The 21773-nt window shown below is 43.0% G+C and overlaps 1 pseudogene; it reads right to left on the bottom strand.

Moving 5' to 3' along the window:
• LOC115101917 (nucleolar complex protein 2 homolog) overlaps positions 1 to 21773 on the bottom strand; it is a 65928-nt pseudogene that overhangs the window by 7583 nt on the left and 36572 nt on the right.

Genomic DNA, 21773 nt, shown 5'->3' on the forward strand with positions numbered 1-21773 from the left:
ACCATCTCTATCGTCTATTACAGTTTTTAATAAAGCAATTTGAATGACTTTATAAGATGATAGAAGTATTTTCTATTGCATGAAGGCGCAGAAAAAATTGGTGCGAGCTAATCATGGGCTGGTGCCACCAGTAGAAAATAGTCTGGAGCCCTGCCTTGAATAAGACAGACCATTTTCTGTTGGAACCACCAAGGAGGATATGAAGAGCCTCCATTGGAACCCAAAGATACACTATATATACAAAAGTATGTGGACAAATTTGTGGATTCAGCTATTTCAGCCACACTGGTTGCTGACAGGTGTATAAAATTGAGCACATGTCAATGCAATTTCCATAGACAAACATTGGCAGGAGAATGACCTTACTGAAGTCCTCGCTTTGGACCTTGTTTCGGTCCGTTTTCCTTCCATTTGATGACTAATGAACAGGACTAGAGCCCGACCACTATATCAGTTCACTGATATTTGCGGACGATATTGGCCTTTTACGGCTATATTAGTATCGGACGATAATTTCACAGAAAACCGATAATCAATCAAAATGATGAAAAAAGGGAATATCATGCTGATCTGAACAAATGTCCATTCTCATGTGTCACTAATGTCACAATGTAAAAAGTTTATATTTGAAGCATATTTTTGGTCGGCTCTAAACAGGACCCTGCTGTGTATGCGAATGGAGTTAGTTATCTTTGACTTTGAGTACTCCATCGTCGTCAAAGTCGCTGTAAGACTCAAAGAGATCCTTGAACTCCTTCTTGTCCACCGCCTTCTCTGCTGAATTTTCCTGCGTTTGATCTCAGGAAGCTCAAAGTCTTCCATCTTAATCGAGAGAGGAATCGTCAATATGCAGTTCCATTTCAAAATGTTGTGTTTTGGAAAGCTTTTTGTCATACAGGTGATTTGGGACCATGTATAACAAGCCTGGGGCCACATTGACTACTTTGACAGTTTTTTAAAGTAAATTATTTGGCCTACACTTCAGTTTGTTTCCTAAAACTTGGAAATTGTAGAGAACTGACCACGCTGAAAACAAATCATCAAAAACAAATCATTTCTAAGATGTGTGGATGAAACTTTTGTCCCAATCTCTCATTGACAACAATGCATTGTCTACTCAAACTTTCCAAGTTATATGTATAGTTCATTAAATAGGATCAGGTCATTAACTCATTTGAATGAATGTCCTGAAAATACTGTGTTTGGCCCTAAAGTGGTTACTTTGTTGATTGGTGTTGTGTGTCTGATAGTTACCCTCTCCTTCCAAGACATCCCCAGCTGGATCTCCTTCTCCCTCAGCCTCTTCTACTGGCTGTAGTACCTGGTAAGGGGAGTGTCCTCCTCCGCAGTCAGCTTCTGCCACTTTGCCTGCACACACACACACACACACGACAGCATCAAACACACTTGTTACATAGCCACTCTGCGTTTGTGCCTGTTTTGAGGTATTATTGTCTTGGCAGTGCAAGGGTGCTCATCTTTTTCCTTATATCTGGCTCAATCAAAACGTTGAGGTATTCTGGTGTGTTTTCACTGCAATCTAGATTTCAAACATTATTTTCGAGCTCAGCGAGCTCAGTAAGCCATCGCCCAATACCGCCCCAACAGAGAGAGAGTAAAAAGCAGAGATAAAGACAAAGACAGAGCCTAAGAGAGATAAAGGGAAAGAGACAGAGCGAGAGAGAGAGAAAGATGAAAGAAAGAAAGCGGAAAGGCTGAAAGAGGAGACTTGGAGGATCTACGCCCTTCCCCTAAAGGTCTTTGCGGATGGTATTGATTAGGCCCAATAGGATTATCTGACCTCCAAATCCAATAGACTGCATAGACCGCGGCTTCCTTCGTCAGTTAGATAAACCTATTTCTGACAATTTGCAGTGGTGGTTACTAGGCTGGTCACCGGCGCAAAGAGGAGAGGAAGTGAACAGAAAAAGAGCAAGGGCTTTTGAAAACACTTCAAACCCAGACAAAACAATGCTATCGGATTACGGGCAATATTTTGGTTTCTACAGTTCTCTCACACCTAGTTCACCTACTTGGGATATTGGGCAAAAACCCTATGTCTCAAAATATATACAAAAAAAGCATAAGCCTACGAAGAAAAAATATATTTATGCTTCAGTTCAGACACATTCAAATGTGATCTGAGGACAATGAAACACCGTTTTCAGTAGCATGTTTAATAAATATTCAAAACTAACAGATAGAGTGAAAGATAATACTAAAATGCTTGAATGTACACTCACGATGCTACAAGGCACACTCAATGCTTCAATTACAACTCATCGGCATATCCAACAACTAGTGCTCACTCCGTGTGGTTTTGAATATTGTATTTCTATTATACAGTAGAGAGAGGGGTTAATCATTAGTTAGGCTAACTCTCAGTCTGGGTGATGTGTGGGGGGTGTTTTTGTGTTTGGGACCAAAGGGGAGCAATGGCCTTTCCGCAAAAGCCGGAGAAGGGCCTCTACCTGGCTGCAGTGCAGCATGGGGACGGATGCCATGGCAACCGGCTCCTCTGGGCTGGGAGCCGTGGCAATAGGCGCTGCCCCCCGGTGCCACGCTGTCTGTCTGTCTCTTGGTCTCTACCGGCGCGCAGGCACACAGACACACACATTTCTCCAAGGCTATATTACAAGGAGACATCCCCTCTAATTTCACTCCTAAACAATCTTAAATATTTATCACGAGTCCGGGGCGAGGCACTCAGTCAAGGAGAAAAGCAATGCAGCCTTGGGAGTGTGTGTGTTTGGTGGGGCAGGTGGAGAGTGCATACAATGAGAGAGAGGAGAACACATAGGAAAGGGCATTTCTGCACACGCAAGCACACACACACGCAACCCTTCACTCATTAAGGTGAGGAAGGGTAGGGGGGTGGCTGGTTCAAACCTATTAAGAACATCTAATGACCAGAGAGCCGTCCTTCAACCAGCGCCAGTGTTTACATAGGGATGTCTCCTCCAGAATTCCTCTCCCTTCCTCCGCTTCCTACTCAGATTTCACTGAGGTGGCCGCTCTCTCTCTCTGTGTGTGTGTGTGTGTGTGCGTGTGTGTGTGTGTGTGTGCGTGCGTAGCCTCTTATCTCCTCACTGTCTGTGTGTAACGAACACAGCCAAAGGAGCGGTCAGGGGGTTAGGGGTCAGGCGGAGCATGATGGTTAAATGGTCTCAGCAGGAGAAGACCTTCACAGGCACTTCCAACGTGAGCTCACCTAGACTGGTGGGCATGAGTTTTTGGGAAGGGGTTGTACTGGGGGTGGGACTCATCTGGGCAGTGGTTTTGAGTGATACCCAACTGACATCTCTGTGCGCGTGCATGCTGACTTTTATGACCTTTTGGCACAATTGGACTGTTGGAGGGGGGTGATTTAAAGCTTCAAAGCAATTCTCAGAAACAATTAGTTATCTAATTGGAATGAAACAAACCTGACTAAAGAATCAACCATTGATGACCCATCACACGATTGAAGAAGCATCAGCCTTGGCTGCTGAAAATGTCTGATAACTAGGGCTGGGAATTGCCAGGGAGCTCAACGATACAATGTCACGATACTTAGGTACCGATACGATATGTATTGCGATTCTCACGATTCTATATGTATTGCGATTCGGTAGTGCCATTTTATTGCTATTTGATATTGCACACGTACTGCTGTAGAGAGACGAGAGAACATGAGGAAACGAGTTTTGATCAGTCATGGAAATAAATGTGCTGACTATTTAAAAAGAAGATGCAGAACAAGCTATAGGATGAAAATACAGGAATCTTGGCAGAGGCACAGTTGACTAGCGCAAGCTAAAGCTAACTTGCCACAAAGTATCGATATACAGTACAGGTCAAACGTTTGGACACAGCCACTCATTCAACGTTTTCTTTATTTTGTACTATTTTATACATTGTAGAATAATAGTGAAGACATTAAACTATGAAATAACACATATGGAATCATGTAACCATAAAAGTGTTAAACAAATCCAAATATATTTTATATTCTTCAAAGTAGCCACCCTTTGCCTTGATGAAGGCTTTGCACACGCTTGACATTCTCTCAACCAGCTTCATGAGGCAGTCACCTGGAATGCATTTCAATTAACAGGGGTGAATGGTCCAAAGTTAATTTGTGGAATTTAATGTGTTTGAGCCAGTTGTGTTGTGACAAGGTAGGGTGGTATACAGAAGATAGCTATGTTTGGTAAAAGACCAAGTCCATATTATGGCAAGAACAGCTCAAATAAACAGAGAAAACTACCGTCCATCACTACTTTAAGAGGTCAGTCAATGCAGAAAATGTCAAGAACTTTGAATGTTTCTTCAAGTGCAGTTGCAAAAACCATCAAGCACTATGATGAAACTGGCTCTCATGACGAACGCCACAGGAAAGGAAGACCCAGAGTTACCTCTGCTGCAGAGGATAAGTTCTTTAGAGTTAACTGCACCTCAGATTGCAGCCCAAATAAATGCTTCACAGAGTTCAAGTAACAGACACATCTCAACATCAAGTGTTCAGAGGAGACTCCATGAATCAGGCCTTCATGGTTGAATTGCTGCAAATCAACCACTACTAAACTACACCAATAATAAGAAGAGACTTGCTTGGGCCAAGAAACACGTGCATTGGACATTAGACCGGGGGAAATCTGTCCTTTGGTCTGTTGAGTCCAAATTTGAGATTTTTGGTTCCAACCCCTGTGTCTTTGTGAGACGCAGAGTAGGTGAACAGATGATCTCTGCATGTGTGGTTTCCACCATGAAGCATGGAAGAAAAGGTGTGATGGTGCTTTTGCTGGTGACACTGTCAGTGATTTATTTAGAATTCAAGGTACACTTAATCAGCATAGCTGAACCATCCCATCTGGTTTGCGCTTAGTGGGACTATCATTTGTTTATCAACAGGAAAATTACCCAAAACACACCTCCAGGCTGTGTAAGGGCTATTTGACTAAGAAGGAGAGTGGTGGAGTGCTGCATCAGAAGACCTGGCCTCCACAATCACCCAACCTCAACCCAATTGAGATGGTTTGGGATGAGCTGGACCTCAGGGTGAAGGAAAAGCAGCCAACAGGTGCTCAGCATATGTGGGAACTCCTTCAAGACTGTTGGAAAGCATTCCTCATGAGGCTGGTTGAGAGAATGCCAAGTGTTGAAAGCTGTCATCAAGGTAAAAGGTTGCTACTTTGAAGAATCTAAAATATATGTTGATTTGTTTAACCCTTTTTTGGTTACTACATGATTCCATATGCGTTATTTCATAGTTGTGCTGTCTTCACTATTATTCTACAATGTAATTTATTTTTTTTAAATAAAGAAAAACCATTAAATGAGTAAGTGTGTCCAAACTTTTGACCGGTACTGTATACTGAACAAAAACGCAACATGTAAAGTGTTAGTCCCATGTTTCATGACCTGAAATAAAAGATCCACAAAATGTTCTATGCACAAAAAGCTTATTTCTCTCATAATTTGTGCACAAATTGGTTTACATTCCTGTTAGTGAGCATTTCTCCTTTGTCTGTAGCAAATCCCTTTTGTCCGGAAAAACTCATTCTGATTGTCTTGACCTGGCACCAAAGTGGGTGGGCCCATGCCCTCCCTGGCACACGCATGTCTGCTCCCCTGCCCAGTCATGTGAAATCCATAGGTTAGGGCCTAATGAATTCATTTCAATTGACGGATTTCCTTATATGAACTGTAACTCAGTAAAAAAATTGAATGTGTTGCATCTTATGTTTATATTTTTGTTCAGTATAATATTGCGATACGTAAGTGCCTACATTTTTTCAGCACATCACTACTGATAACCCCCCCCCCAATTCAAGCTGGAATCTCATATAGGTGCATTTCAATATACTTGGGGTAGCAGACAGAGGGACTGAGGGGAAAGTGTGTGTGTGCAAGAGGTGAAATGAGGGCACTGGAACAGCAGCCCAGACGACCTGGCACCGACAGGCTCACTTGCTCACGGGCTGGCGGGAAGGGCACACACACTTACACACAGCCAAGCTCACCACGGCGGTTGCGTCGGCCACTCCAAAGGCGGCCCTCTGTCTCCGGGCTGTGATGTGGCCGCTGTTCTCCTGTACCTTCTCCAGCAGCTGGCGGATCTGCCTGCAGTAATTGGCCACTTTGCATTCCTTCAGGAAGGCTTTCAGCTGTGGAGCGGTGGAGGACAGGAAGGGAGGAAGAAGAAAGAGGGAGGGAGGAAGAAAAAAAGGAAGAGAAAAAAAAGGAAAATAATCATCTAGTCTGGTGCTTGTCTTTTCCCCCTGGACTGTGTCATTGCTACTCCGTGCCCAGTGTGTGTGTGTGTGTGTGCAGCAACAGTAAAAACTAGAGTACAAGAAGAACTCAGTAATCCATTCTGGAAGAGGGCAAAGGAAGAGGAGGACTTCAGTGACTGTTTGCTTTGGCAAGGGCAGATTCTGCCTTCGTTGGTCGGTTGGCTGAGCTCATAGAAAGGAGCTCGCCTCCCACCCACAACTTGCTGTCTCTGACAGGAAGTGGGCTCAGTGGTCGGTCGCCAGGGCCGCTGGTGGAGACATTAAAGCTCAACGCAACCACACTAAAATCTTAATCTCTCTTCCTCTTTCTCCCACTGTTTCTAACTGGCCTCCTCGCCATATATAGTACAACCAAGTCATGTTTGTTGCAGCCTTGAGCATGCTGTAGAGAGGCTAGCTGCTGACCATTTAGCAAAGGTGTCAAATAAAAAAGACAAGTGTCCATCCTGTGGGGAGGTGAGACGAGGTATGATGGTGATATTACCTGGATGATGCTGGGCAGGGCCAGCTCTGGGAAACCAATAGAGAAGGCCTGAGAGTGGAAGTACTCCAGGATGAGGTCATACATCTGTTCTAGCAGCCCATCCTGAACCAACAACAAACTCAGTCACCACTGGAATTAGTACTTGTACTCAGAAGCGTTGACATTTTATTTTCGCGTCACATTCAAGAGACTTGTTGGGTGAAAGAACCTGTAAGAACCAATGTGAGGGGTCACAATTCTGTGTGAAACTTGATGCGAGATTACAAGCAGGGACGTCTTAACACACTAAAAACACACACGTTAAGGATCACAGCTATTTCTGTGTTAAAACAGGTTTCGAGCTGTTGTTTATTCCACAAGTTACAACCGGCTATGACAGCGGAATGCCTATTTACTATTCCATTCACTGCCTCATCAGCTCAGCCAGGCGATTTATAAAATTGATCTTCACTGTAAAAAGCATCTAAACATCGAGTAAGTTTACATGCACACTAATAATTCGATATTAAACTGATTATGGCAGGGGCAGATTATGCAATAGTCATGCAAACACCTTACTCTGCTTATCTTAATCAGCGTAGAGTCAAAATCGAAGTAATCATATGTCGATTAAAACACATGGTTTTCTGAGAATTCTTTTGAATTATTAGAACATGTTAGCATCTTAAATCGGCGTTCCAGCTGTGTATTTGATCTCTCCTAGCACCAGCCGAGAGCCTCCCTCTTTAGAGCGATTGAAGTGAGTTCGGAACAACTGAATGTATGCATCTTAAAATAGTTTTCACATACGAACTTTAGAAGATTGAACTCAGAATCAAATATGCTTCCCAAAAACAACATGTTCGCCGTGGTTTTGATTGCCAATTTTCTGCACTTCTCAGAGTGCCATCAGGTAGCCGGATTTCAAATGTGTCCGTGTAAACTGGATTGTTAAGGAAAATGTGACCGTTTTAATCAAACTATTATATTAATCTGACTATCCACAATAATCCTATTATTGTATGCCTGTAACAACACTAACCATCTCACCTTTCTTTTAGACTATCAATCGGTTTTCAACAGTGGAGAAATGTATAAACCTGCTGTCTGTCTCTCTGACATTTGCAACATTGTTTCAATATTGAAGTCACCGTCCCATTGAGAATGAACATGTCAGGTCGGGACAGACATCTTTTCTCAGCCAGTTAAAATCATGAATCAGCATTCGTTTTAATTGATGTATACTAAATAAATGTCACTAGAAAAACAAGTCAAACTCAATTAAATGCAGCTAGTTTGTCTTACCAGATACAGTTTGAAGTGATCGTGTTAAGAGTGCAGTTGGCTGGCTTCTCTGAACATTGTCCTGACGAGAGAGAACATTTTCAATGCCAGGTGAATGTAGCAAATAATGTCACTAGAAAAAGCTTAATAAACAAACAAATGCAGCTACTTTGCTGTCATTCTGGTTGCACTGTTTGAGGTGGCTGTGTTAGCCGTAGTTGACTAGCTAACAGGAAAGTGATAAGAATAGGGGTGTAACAGTTCCCCAAACCCACGGTTAGGTACTTATTATGGTTTTGGGGTCATGGTTCGGTTTCGGTACAGCGGGAAAATGAAACGCCATTCACAATGTTCCTGGTATTATCTGTCATGACAGTATTGTTATGGTGGGCTTCAAGTTTCCACTCTGATACTGCGTTTGTAACCATGTGTGAGGTGGGAATTTACCAGTTGTGAAGTAATAAATACCAGTTGGATGCTTTCATGTGATTTGAACTCGTTGAGAAATGCTGATTGGCTAACAAGCTGCGTCAACCGTATACTAACCAACACTTGCACTTGACTCTCCCCCCTCCCTAGCCCCGACTTTGCTTATAGCTACTTTGAGGAAAAGTGTACTTACTACGCCTGTGATGTGGTTGTCCCACCTAGCCATTTTAAGATTAATGCACTGTAAGTCGCTCTGGATAAGCGAATCTGCTAAATTACTCAAATGTCAAATGTAAGTGGGTGCCCAGGAGGATAGATGAGATTCCCAAGTGGATTTTTCCCAGGTGCATGTGGTAAATTCCCACTTCCCACTTGGTTACGAATGCACCATGACGCTGCCTCCCTACCGTTTAGGGCTAGATACTCAATTGAGACTCTCATAAAGGGGGCGTGTCTGTAGCATGGTACATCTCCCACTCCGGGGTAATGTGATGGGCTTTCGCCGTTGACACACAGGGCGCCGGCATTCCATAACTACTAGAATGGCCATGACGGTCATTCTGACTGTTGATATTTCAATTGTGTAAATACTCTGTAATAAATAATACATCCATGCATGTATTATGTTAAAATAGGTCACAAGAAACCTAAGGACACCAAATGTCAATTGTAATCAGTCAAAAAATGTACTTATTGATCTAGAAGTGGATAGACTGTAAATACTCAAATAAGATGATAGTGTATTTTCTGAGTGTAAGACAACAGTTCCCTGCACAGCTAACGGCCCATCCAAACTACACCTAAACTATATTGAAACAAATTTCACCCATATAATAATAGATGTGGCTTGAAGACAAGATTAAATTGACAACAGTCGGATGGGTGACAATGTTAATCATTTGTCAAATATGAATCGTTGACAAAGAAGGTAAGGAAGCTTACCAAACAGCACTTCTTTCATATCATCCTACAGAGATCCATGATGCAGGCCAGATGTTTTGATTGCGTACCTGATTAGAAAGAGCAGATGCCTACGTTTCTAATTGACCTATTTGGTCCCCCAAAAAATCTCTACATATTGTGCAGATGGTCTCGGTTTCAAAATATAACTTCTTCCTAGAATAACCATTCCTCATGAGAGCAGGCTACTGGTAACAATCAGCAATAACCATTTGGGAAAAAAATATCCCTTCTATTTTATTCTGTTATATTCCATTATATTCTTACTCTAAAATAAGTGTTGACTGTGGTAGGGTAGGGAATGTGATGTCTACTAAATGAACAAGTTGATTTCATTGGCATGCCGCAGCCATAGCCTAAGCACAGATAAATACAACTCAAAACATGCTATTGTGTTCTTTTGAAATAAATGGTGTTGTATCATGTTTTGTATGACCTTCCTAAACAAAATATGAAAGGATTTCTTAGTGATTGTTTAAATAAACACTAGACAGGCAGAGAGCATCATAATAAATCCAAACTCATTTAAATGTTAATGACCATTTTTAAAGTCATGTCTCCCTCGCCCTGACTTTTCCTGAAAAAGTCTATGTAACACACTGTGTTGTTAGAGTCTTCATACCACAAACAGAACTGGAGTTATAACCATGTCATTTTTTGAATGGTTTACCCAGTTGTCCCTCAGTTTCTCTTTCTCCCGATAGTGCCATGCCCAGTTGGTAATCACCTCGATAATTGCCCAAAAACGGAACCTAAACCGAATCTGATTGCACACATATAACAGGTTAAATAAATGAAGTGATGTATGATGGGGGAGAATGGGTAAATTGACAAGCGAGGGGACACGAACAATACATAATTATGTAGGAATTGTGAATGAAGAATAGGATGTAAAAGCAAAAACATGTATAAGAAATGTTTGCAAAAAAACCGCAGAAATATTATATTTAGACCCTTTACTTTGTTGAAGCACCTTTGGCAGCGATTACAGCCTCATGTCTTCTTGGGTGTGACGCTACAAGCTTGGCGCACCTGTATTTGGAGAGTTTCTCCCATTCTTCGACTGAGTTTCTCCCATTCTTCTACTTCTTTTACTGAGGAGTGGCTTCCGTCTGGCCAATCTACCATAAAGGCCTGATTGGTGGAGTGCTGCAGAGATGGTTGTCCTTCTGGAAGGTTCTTCCATCTCCACAGAGGAACTCTGGAGCTACAGTGGCTTGCGAAAATATTCACCCCCCTTGGCATTTTTCCTATTTTGTTGCCTTACAACCTGGAATTAAAATAGATTTTTTTTGGGGGGGGTTGTATCATTTGATTTACACAACATGCCTACCACTTTGAAGATGCAAAATATATTTTTTGGGATGAAACAAACAAGGAATAAGACAAAAAAAACAAGAGCATGCATTACTATTCACGCCCCCAAAGTCAATACTTTGTAGAGCCACCTTTTGCAGCAATTACAACTGCAAGTCTCTTGGGGTATGTCTCTATAAGCTTGGCACATCTAGCCACTGGGATTTTTCCCCATTATTCAAGGCAAAACTGCTCCAGCTCTTCAAGTTGGATAGGTTCCGCTGGTGTACAGTAATCTTTAAGTCATACCAAATATTCTCAATTGGATTGAGGTCTGGGCTTTGACGAGGCCATTCCAAGACATTTAAATGTTTCCTCTTAAAACCACTCAAGTGTTGCTTTAGCAGTATGCTTAGGGTCATTGTCCTGCTGGCTCCCAGGCTCAAATCTCTGGAAGACAAACAGGTTTCCCTCAAGAATTTCCATGTATTTAGTGCCATCCATCATTCCTTCAATTCCGACCAGTTTCCCAGTCCCTACCAATGAAAAATGAGGTTCTCGGGGTGATGAGAGGTGTTCGGTTTGCGCCAGACATAGCGTTTTCCTTGATGGCCAAAAAGGTCCATTTTAGTTTCTTCCATATGTTTGGGGAGTCTCCCACATGCCTTTTGGTGAACACCAAATCTGTTTGCCTATTATTTTCTTTAAGCAATGGCTTTTTTCTGGCCACTCTTCCGTAAAACCCAGCTCTGTGGAGTGTGCGGCTTAAAGTGGTCCTATGGACAGATACTCCAATCTCCACTATGGAGCTTTGCAGCTCCTTCAGGGTTATCTTTGGTCTCTTTGTTGCCCCTCTAATTAATGCCCTCCTTGCCTGGTCTGTGAGTTTTGGTGGGCGGCCCTCTCTTGTTAGGTTTGTTGTGGTGCCATATTCTTTCAACTTTTTAATAATGGATTTAATGGTGCTCCGTGGGATGTTCAAAGTTTCAGATATTTTTTTTTAGCCCAACCCTGATCTGTATTTCTCCAAAACTTTGTCCCTGACCTGTTTGGAGATCTCCGTCGGTGCCTGCTTGCTTGATGGTGCCTGCTTGCTTGGTGGTGCCCCTTGCTTAGTGGTGTTGCAGACTTTGGGGCCTTTCAGAACAGGTGTATATATACTGAGATCATGTGACACTTAGATTTCACACAGGTGGACTTTATGTAACTAATTATGTGAAGTCTGAAGTCTGGTAATTGGTCGCACCCGATCTTATTTAGGGGCTTCATAGCAAAGAGGGTGAATACATATGCATGCACCACTTTTCAATTTTTGCTCAGTTTGGCCAGGCGGCCAACTCTAGTGGTGGTTTCAAACTTCTTCCATTTAAGAATGAGGGAGGTGTGACGACCCTCCCACTCTGTCTGCCGTATTCTCTCTGTTATTTCCTTATTAGGATGCTGGTGGGCGGAGTTGGGAGGGTCGTCAGCTACATGGGAAACACCTGGGCCCGGTGTCTCCCAGGATAAATACACCACTTCCCCATTCATGGAGGAGACTCTCTCCATGCAGACACCCTCTGTAGATTGTGTTGTGGTTCTTGATGGCCGTTTATTTGTTTGTTTGCTTTGGCACCTTTCATCACCCTGCATTATCACATTCACGCATGCAAAACACTCACTTACACTACTGATTACTGATTACACACACCATTGTATATTATATTTATTTGCTTTAGTTAATAAATATATATCTTTCTACTCATTATCTCCACGTTGTCTCCCTTTGTTACGGGCTTTGAGCCGGTTCGTGACAAGTGGGGGCTCGTCCGGGATATTTGAACTATTGGTTTGGGAGACCGTGGAGGTACGTGTTTGGTTTGCATATTTTGTTTGAGTTTGATAGACCCAGTATTGGTTGCCTTTTGTTGTTTGGTTTGTGTGCTGTGTTGGAGAGACTATAATGGTTAGTTTCCAGGCCCTGCCTAGCCTGAACTCTTGTTCTACTTTCTGTTGGGACATCAGTCTGAGGTGAGTAGTCTGTGTACCTCGGTGGGAGATTTGGGTAGGGTAGTGAAACTTGCTACCCGGAGCTATAGCCTTTTTCCCCTGATAGGTTTAGCGACGTGTTTCATTTTTTGGAATATGTTGGGCATGGTTAATGTTTGTTATTTTTGTGTGGTGTCTGTGGACTGAGCAGTTGTCTCGGGGCACATCCGTGGCTTGGTGGAATTTTTCCAGCATGCTGGGGAGTTCTATTTCCTTGCCAGCAGGCTACAGTGCGTAAATTCCCACCGCAAATCTGCACGAAGACTAGGGTTGAGTTATTGTAGGTTTTGGGGAAGCTCCGTATCCATCTCTCTTCTGTGGTACTCAGGGTGATTATAATTCTCGGGTTGTGGTCTGGTGTGCTCAGCAGAAGGGAAGAGCCAGAATTTTTTTTTTTTTGTGTGATTATGGCGTCTTATGTAGATAAGTTCATTCGCTCTCCATCAGAGGAATTGTTAGATTTAGGTACTAAAGAACAGCTGTTGAAGGTCGCGGAACACTACAAGGTTGAGATTAGTGATAAACGTCTAAAGAATTCTATTAGGTTGATATTGAAGGCCAATCTGATGGAGAGTGGTATTCTAGAAGTTACCACCGGGCCAGCCTCTGCTGAGGATTTGTCGTCTCCCATAACGTTACAATGGCCATTCCATCGGTTAGTCCTAGTAGCCTTCTTTTTGAACAGCAGAAAGAACTGCTTTTGTTACAGCTAGAGCATGATCGTGAGAAGCTAGAGCATGATCGTGTAAAATATGAAAAGGAATTGGCATTTAAACAAGATATGGAGCGTGCTAAAATCAAGTTGCAACAAGAACGTATAGATTTGGTTAGGGAAGGAAAGATCTCAGGGGAGAGTTTGTTTTGGGAAGGTGTCCCAGATTTACCTAGGGTAGTTCCGCTTTTGGTCGTGCCCCAGAGACATTTGATATTGTTGGGAACTTACGGTTATTGCCTCGGTTTAATGAAAGGGACCCCGAGACATTCTTTTCGTTGTTTGAGCGGGTTGCTGACGCTAGGAGTTGGCCTGATTCTGACCGCACTTTAATGTTGCAGTGTGTGCTGACTGGTAAAGCGCAGGAAGCATATTCAGCTCTTAGTGTACACGATAGTGCCAGTTATGATAAAGTTAAAACAGCTGTGTTACAGATTTATGAATTGGTCCCTGAGGCTTACCGCCAACGATTTAGAACTTTAAAAAGGGATGATAACCAGACTCATGTTGAGTTTGCGCGACAGTTGTCTTTACAGTTTAATCGCTGGTGTTCCGCCTCTGCAGTTGTGACTTTCCAAGGGCTGTGTGATCTGATTATGTTAGAGCAATTTAAGGACACAATTCCTGATCGTATTGCCACGTATATTAATGAACAGAAAGTAAAGAATGTTGCTGAAGCTGCAGTTTTGGCAGACGAGTATGTGTTGACTCACAAAAGTGTCTTTGCAGAACCCCGTATTCGGAAAGAGTGGGGGCGTTCGGATAGATTTGGGCTTCGCTCACCGAGATACTTTGGTTCTCGGGCAGAGTTCTATTCAACTAGGGTTGAACCTGACTCCCATGGTAAAGCTGACTTTGGGCAGGAGTGTCACTACTGTCAAGGTTCAGGGCATTGGAAAAACGAATGTCCACTTCTCAGGTCAAAGGGTGCTTACGCTAAATCTAAGCCTACTGCATTAGCTGCACCTGTTCCACATCAGTTCATTCATAACTCATTTCCTCAGGCCCAGGAGAATGTGAAAGTCCATATTGATCCAGACTATTTACCTTTCATTACAGAAGGTTTTGTGTCTATGTTAGGAAGTAAAGACCTAGTGCCAGTGAAGATCCTGAGAGACACAGGTGCCTCTGAATCATTTGTGTTGGAGTCTGTGTTACCCTTTTCTGCTGAGACTGATTCGGGAATAGTGTTCTAATTAGGGGAATAGGTTTGAACACTCTGTCAGTTCCATTGCATAAACTGATGTTGGATTGTGGGCTGGTGAAGGGTGAAGTTGTTGTGGGTGTGCGTCCTTCGTTGCCTATTGAGGGTATCGATGTTATCCTTGGGAATAACTTGGCTGGTGAGCGTGTATGGCCTGTCGTGTTTCCATCTCTAGTGGTTTCCACTAAGCCGTCATTTGTTGGGATTCCTGATGAGTGTACAGAGTTTCCCAGAGGTGTTCTCTGCGTGTGCAGTGACACGTTCTATGAGCCGTGGCGAACTGGTCACTGCGCCGACTAATGATAATAATACAAAGTATGTCACTGTTTTCCCTGTTATCCCGTTATCTGTAACCCGCTCAGATCTAATCAATGCGCAACGGGATGACCCCACGTTGGAAGAGTTGCGTGATCAAATTGTGCCTATAGAACAGTTGGGAGATGTCGCCCATGGCTATTTTCTCCAAGAGGATGTCCTGATGAGAAAGTGGGTGTCTCATGATAGTGTTTTTCTGGGGAGGCAATTAGTCAGGTTGTTGTACCAGTTAAGCTTCGTAAGTTGGTGTTGGAAACTTCTCACAGCGACGTGGCTGGACATATGGGGGTGAGGAAAACCTACAATCGCATATTAAGACATTTCTTTGGCCTAGATTAAAGAGGGATGTTTCTGATTTTATCAAAACTTGTCACACCTGTCAATTAACTGGTAAGCCTAATCAAGCTATTAAACCAGTACCATTGTTTCCTATTCCTGTACTCAGCCAACCTTTTGAGTATCTGATTATTGACTGTGTGGGTCCTCTGCCTCGTTCTAAAAAGGGTAGTAGTTACCTGTTCACTGTGATGTGTCAGACCACTAGGTTTCCTGCTGCCTATCCTCTCCGATCTATCACGACTAAATCGGTGTTAAAAGCTTTGACTCAGTTTCTCTCATTGTTTGGAATCCCTAAGGTCATTCAGAGTGATCAAGGATCTAATTTTACCTCTAATCTGTTTGGTCAGGTTCTTCAACAGCTCCATATTAAACACAATTTGTCTAGCGCCTATCACGCGCAAAGTCAAGGAGCACTGAACGTTTCCATCAAACACTAAAGTCTTTGTTGAGAGCTTATTGTACTGAGATGGATAAGGATTGGGAGGAGGGGTTGCCTTGGTTACTGTTAGCTGCTAGGGAAGTTTCACAGGAGAGCACAGGTTTCAGTCCAAATGACCTTGTGTTTGGACATAGGGTGCGTGGACTTTTATCTGTTCTCCCAGGATGACTGGAAGTCTCCCGAGCCTCCTCAGTCCCTGTTATCGTATGTGTGTGATTTCCGGCGACGGCTGTATGCCGCTTGTGAAATGGCTAAAGAGAAGTTATCATCTTCACAGGAGAGGATGAAGGGCATATTTGATCGCCGAACTGAGCCTCGTCACTTTAGTCCAGGTGACCAGGTTCTTGCTCTGCTGCCAATTGTTGGTTCTCCTTTTCAAGCCAAGTTTCAAGGTCCATATACAGTGGTGCGCCAGTGCACTGAGCAAAATTATCTAGTTGCCACTCCAGAACGGAGGAAAGCACACCAGCTGTGCCATGTAAATCTGTTAAAACCCTATTATGCACGTTCCTCTGAGACTGAACAGTGGGATTCTACAGAGGACGGTAAACCTGTTCTTTTGGCTGATACCGTTGTTTCCTTGGGTTCTTGTCGTGCTAGATCTGTGCATGAGGAGGAAGATGTTCCTGGTCCTGACGATTGTATATTGCAGGGTAGATTGAAAAATTCAGAAACACTGGATATTTTAGACTGTCTTCTCACTCACCTACCTGTTGATGGGCGGAAAGAGATAGTTGGTCTGATTCAGAGATTTCCAGGTTTGTTTTCTGATACACCTACACGTACAAACTTAATAGAACATGATATTGACATTGGAGGTGCTGACCCCATTCGTCAGCGCTTCTATAGAGTTTCTTCAGAGAAACTACGTTGTCTGGATGCTGAGGTCAAGTACATGCTGGAGAGTAAGATAGCAGAGCCTTCTTTCTCCAGTTGGGCTTCTCCTGTATCTTGGTCAGTAAACGTGATGGAACAAACCGTTTTGTACGGACTACCGTAAGGTAAACAGTGTCACAAAACCAGATTCATTTCCTCTTCCTCGGATGGAGGACTGTGTTGATCAAGTCGGTGCAGCTAAGTTTGTGAAATTTGACCTGTTAAAAGGCTATTGGCAGGTGCCACTGACGAGTAGGCACGTGAAATCTCTGCCTTTATTACACCCTTTGGTCTGTACTCGTATTCAGTTATGAGTTTCGGTCTGCGCAATGCACCTGCCACTTTTCAGCGACTTATGAACAGGGTTGTCGCCGGTCTGACCGGGTGCGCTGTTTATTTGGACGATGTAGTGATCTATGCAGATACTTGGGAAGAACATCTGTCCCGTATTCAAGCCTTGTTCGAACGTCTGGCTGCGGGTCGCCTCACAATCAATCTGGCAAAATGTGAGTTTGCTCAGGCGACCGTTACATACCTTGGAAAAATGGTTGGGCAGGGTGAAGTGCGTCCTGTTCGGGCTAAAGTGGTGGCTATTGATGCTTTTCCACCACCAACTACTAAAAAGGAACTGATGCGTTTCTTGGGCATGATTGGTTATTACCGTAGTTTTTGTAATAACTTCTCTACTGTGGTCGCTCCCTTGACAGATATGCTGAAAGCTAAGGCTGTTTATGTTTGGTCTACTCGTTGTCAACACGCTTTTGAAGAGGCAAAGAGGTTGCTTACCTCAACTCCAGTGCTGGCTGCTCCTCGCATGGATTTGTCATTTACCTTGCAGGTGGATGCTAGTCATGTGGGGGCAGGTGCAGTTTTGCTGCAAGCAGATGTGTCTGGGATTGAGAGGCCTGTTAGTTTTTTTTCCAAAAAGTTTAACGATTATCAGTTGAACTATTCGGTTATTGAAAAGGAAGCGCTAGCATTAATTTGGGCACTACAACACTTCGAAGTGTATGTCGGGTCGGGGGTAGTACCTATTGTGGTCTACACCGACCATAACCCCTCACTTTTTGAGGTCCATGATGTGTCCAAACCAGAGGATAATGCGATGGTGTTTATTTTTACAATCATTCCATCTCGATGTGAGGCACATCCGGGGGACTGAAAACGTGATTGCTGATGCGCTCTCTCGTGCGCCCTGTTCCTAATGTTTACGTGACTGACCATTGTTTCGTATTGTCATGTTCTCTCTGTCCTGTATGCTCCCTCCTGGTCTTGTTTTCTTCTTTCCTCTTAAATGTTGCTTCCTGTGCGAAGGTCGCTGAGGTCTGGGGAGGAGGTTGGCTGGGGCAAATTGTAAGTGTGAAAACGTAAACCCTCATCAATTTGTGGCGCAGAAGCTGTGTAAATTTGGAACTTAGAGACTGGTATTTTGTTCCGGGGTCCTTGTTGGTCCCCGGTTTTATGGGGGGGGATGTGACGACCCTCCCACTCTGTCTGCCGTATTCTCTCTGTTATTTCCTTATTAGGATGCTGGTGGGCGGAGTTGGGAGGGTCGTCAGCTACATGGGAAACACCTGGGCCCGGTGTCTCCCAGGATAAATACACCACTTCCCCATTCATGGAGGAGACTCTCTCCATGCAGACACCCTCTGTAGATTGTGTTGTGGTTCTTGATGGCCGTTTATTTGTTTGTTTGCTTTGGCACCTTTCATCACCCTGCATTATCACATTCACGCATGCAAAACACTCACTTACACTACTGATTACTGATTACACACACCATTGTATATTATATTTATTTGCTTTAGTTAATAAATATATATCTTTCTACTCATTATCTCCACGTTGTCTCCCTTTGTTACGGGCTTTGAGCCGGTTCGTGACAGAGGCCACTGTGGTCAATGCTGCAGAAATGTCTTGGTACCCTTCCCGAGATCTATGCCTCGACACATTACTGTCTTGGAGCGCAAAGGACAATTCCTTCAACCTCATGGCTTGGTTTCCATGCACTGTCAACTGTGGGACCTTATATAGACAGGTGTGTGCCTTTCCAAATCATGTCCAACCAATTGAATTTACCACAGGTGGACTCCAATCAAGTTGTAGAAAACACTCAAGGATGATCAATGGAAACAGGATGCACCTGAGCTCAATTTCGAGTCTCATAGCAAAGGGTCTGAATACTTATGTAAATAAGGTATTTCTTTTCTTTTCTTGTATATCCATCTACACAACATTCTAAAAACGTGTTTTTCGCTTTGTCATTAAAGGATATTGTGTGTAGATTGAAGATGATTGTTGTTGTTGTATTTACTCCATTTTAGAACAAGGCTGTAACATAACAAAATGTGGAACAGGGGAAGGGGTCTAAGTACTTTGCGAATGCACTGTATATCAGTCCACTGAATCGAAGCAGTCTTATTACTTGGAGTAGGCTACACAGTGAGAGCGTGCGTAATTTACAAGACTAAGACGAATGGATGCACATGCTGTGTCAACGTTGGGACAAGATCTGAATGAAAACAACTCAGATGGCGGGGAAGAAAGGGACCATGACATCTCTGATGATTATTATTCTTATTCATGCGGAAAAGCTTTACATATCTGGGAAAGGATCCATATTGGGCGGCAGGTGAACGAGTGCGTTTCGGATCAAATGGCACAGCTGTACTCGTGAAAGGAGGAACTCGCCGCTCGCCTGTTGCTGTGCTCTACAGTACAACATGCTTGAATTGGCCGCTATCAATGCGCACGTGTTGTTCAAGCAGTGCATGAACAACACAATGAACAGAAGAGACTTCATCATGAGTCTGGCACAAGGGCTACGTGAGAGACATATGAGTGTCAAGGTAGCAACCAAGCCATTGCGCACAGCTTCCGGGGAGGAGAAACTCCCAGGTGGGCAGATGCACTCAGAACAGAACCCACAACACCTGTTGCAGCTGCAAGCAACTTGTTTGTGGCAAGTGTAGAAATCAAGTGAAAGTGACAAAGATTTGTGTCGAAAAGGGATAACAGCTAAATGAAATCCAACGGTTGAGTGAAGACGCACACCATACTGTAAGCAGGAGCGAGGCCACAAATAACTGACAATAGACTATTTTTGACCACTGACATTTCGACTAGTATATTCATTATAATGCCATTATTGCTTTTGTGCTGATTTTCACTATTCACAAGCACACTTGGCGCTAATACTGATGTTTAGGCTAATTGATATTTTTGTTTACATATAGCTTACAGTAACAAACTAGTCAAGTCTCTACAGTGCGACCATTTTACTCGCATATGCACTTAAATATTTTGCTGTGCGACCTGGCATTTTATTTTAGAGATGATAATTGTTTGAAATGATTACTTCACTGTACCGCAGCCCCTGAGTTCCATGGAGAATACACTGAGCATATTATTCATGTTCATTATGCTTGCACCATTACTCCAAAGAAACAGCTTATTACCTCAAATATTTTTATTTGTGCTCCTAAATTTCTTTGTGTGCTCCTACATGTGTAATTTTTTGGTATAATCTTTTTTGGTACAATCTTGTTTCATCGCTGCAACTCCCCAACGTGCTCGGGAGAGGCGAAGGTCGAGTCATGCATTCTCCAAAACATGACCTGCCAAACCGCGCTCTTTCACACCTGCCCACTTAACCCGGAAGCCAGCCGCACCAATGTGTCGGAGGAAATACCTTTCAACTGAAACTGTAGGCAGCTTGCAGGAGCCCGGCCTGCCACAAGGAGTCATTAGAAAGCGATGAGCCAAGTAAAGCCGCACGGGTCAAACCTTCCCCTAACACGGACGGAGCTGGCCAATTGTGCAACGCCGCATGGGACTCCTGGTCACGGCCGGTTATGACACAGCCTGGAATCGAACACAGGTCTGTAGTGATGCCTCAAGCACTGCAATACTGTGTCTTATGACCCATGTACACTAGCACAAGATGCTGCGTGGTGAAACACGGAGGGGGCTGGGGACAAACTTTTTCCAACTTTATGCAAATCACCAGCGGCGACCGCTGGGCGATGACCAATCATATCGAGTGGTTCCCATGATGAATTTTACACCATGCGACTCAAGGCTGGAGACTATGGAACGCCGTTTGAGTATTTGAGTGTCAAAAAAGATACGTCAAATAACCCTATTTGACATGTCAAATAAGCTTGTTGACAAATCAAGACCTGAATATGACTGCACGTCACATAATAATTTAACTTGTTCATACATTTTGTACGTAGTTATTACAAATTGATTACACTATCACTCGTATTTCATATGTCACAATGATTCATCGATATATATGCTATGATGCTGGTAAAGTTGTCTGCGCACCTACAGTGCTGGTCATTATCCGGGATCGTGAATACAGCCTCAAGCTCATTACCATAACGCAACGTTAACTATTCATGAAAATCGCAAATGAAATGAAATCAATATGCTAGCTCTCAAGCTTAGATTTTTGTTAACAACACTCATCTCAGATTATCAAAATATGCTTCTCAACCATTGCAAAACAAGCATTTGTGTAACACTTTTGATAGCTAGCGTAGCATTTAGCGTAGCATTTAGCGTTAGCATTCAGCAGGCAACATTTTCACAAAAAACAGAAAAACATTCAAACAAAAACATTTAACTTTGAAGAACAGATGTTTTCAATGAGGAGACTCTCAGTTAGATAGCAAATGTTCAGTTTTTACAAAAATATTATTTGTTTAGGACAAATCGCTCCGTTTTCTGCGTCACGTTTAGCTACGAAAGAAACCTGTATCCAGGATTGTGTAAATCTATCCGCAAGCTCATTAGCATAACGCAACGTTAACATTCATGAAAATCGCAAATGAAATGGAATAAATCTATTTGCTCTCAAGCTTAGCCTTTTGTTAACAACACTGTCATCTCAGATTTTCAAAAATATGCTTCTCAACCATTGCAAAACAAGCATTTGTGTAACACTATTGATAGCCTAGCATAGTATTATGCCTGACATTCAGCAAGCAACATTTTCACAAAAACCAGAAAAACATTCAAATAAAATAATTTACCTTTGAAGAACTTTGAAGAACTTCAGATGTTTTCAATGAGGAGACTCTCAGTTAGATAGCAAATGTTCCGTTTTTACAAAAATATTATTTGTGTTGACAAATCGCTCC

The sequence above is a fragment of the Oncorhynchus nerka genome, linkage group LG20 (assembly GCF_034236695.1).
Source record: "Oncorhynchus nerka isolate Pitt River linkage group LG20, Oner_Uvic_2.0, whole genome shotgun sequence".
Taxonomy (NCBI): Eukaryota; Metazoa; Chordata; class Actinopteri; order Salmoniformes; family Salmonidae; genus Oncorhynchus; species Oncorhynchus nerka.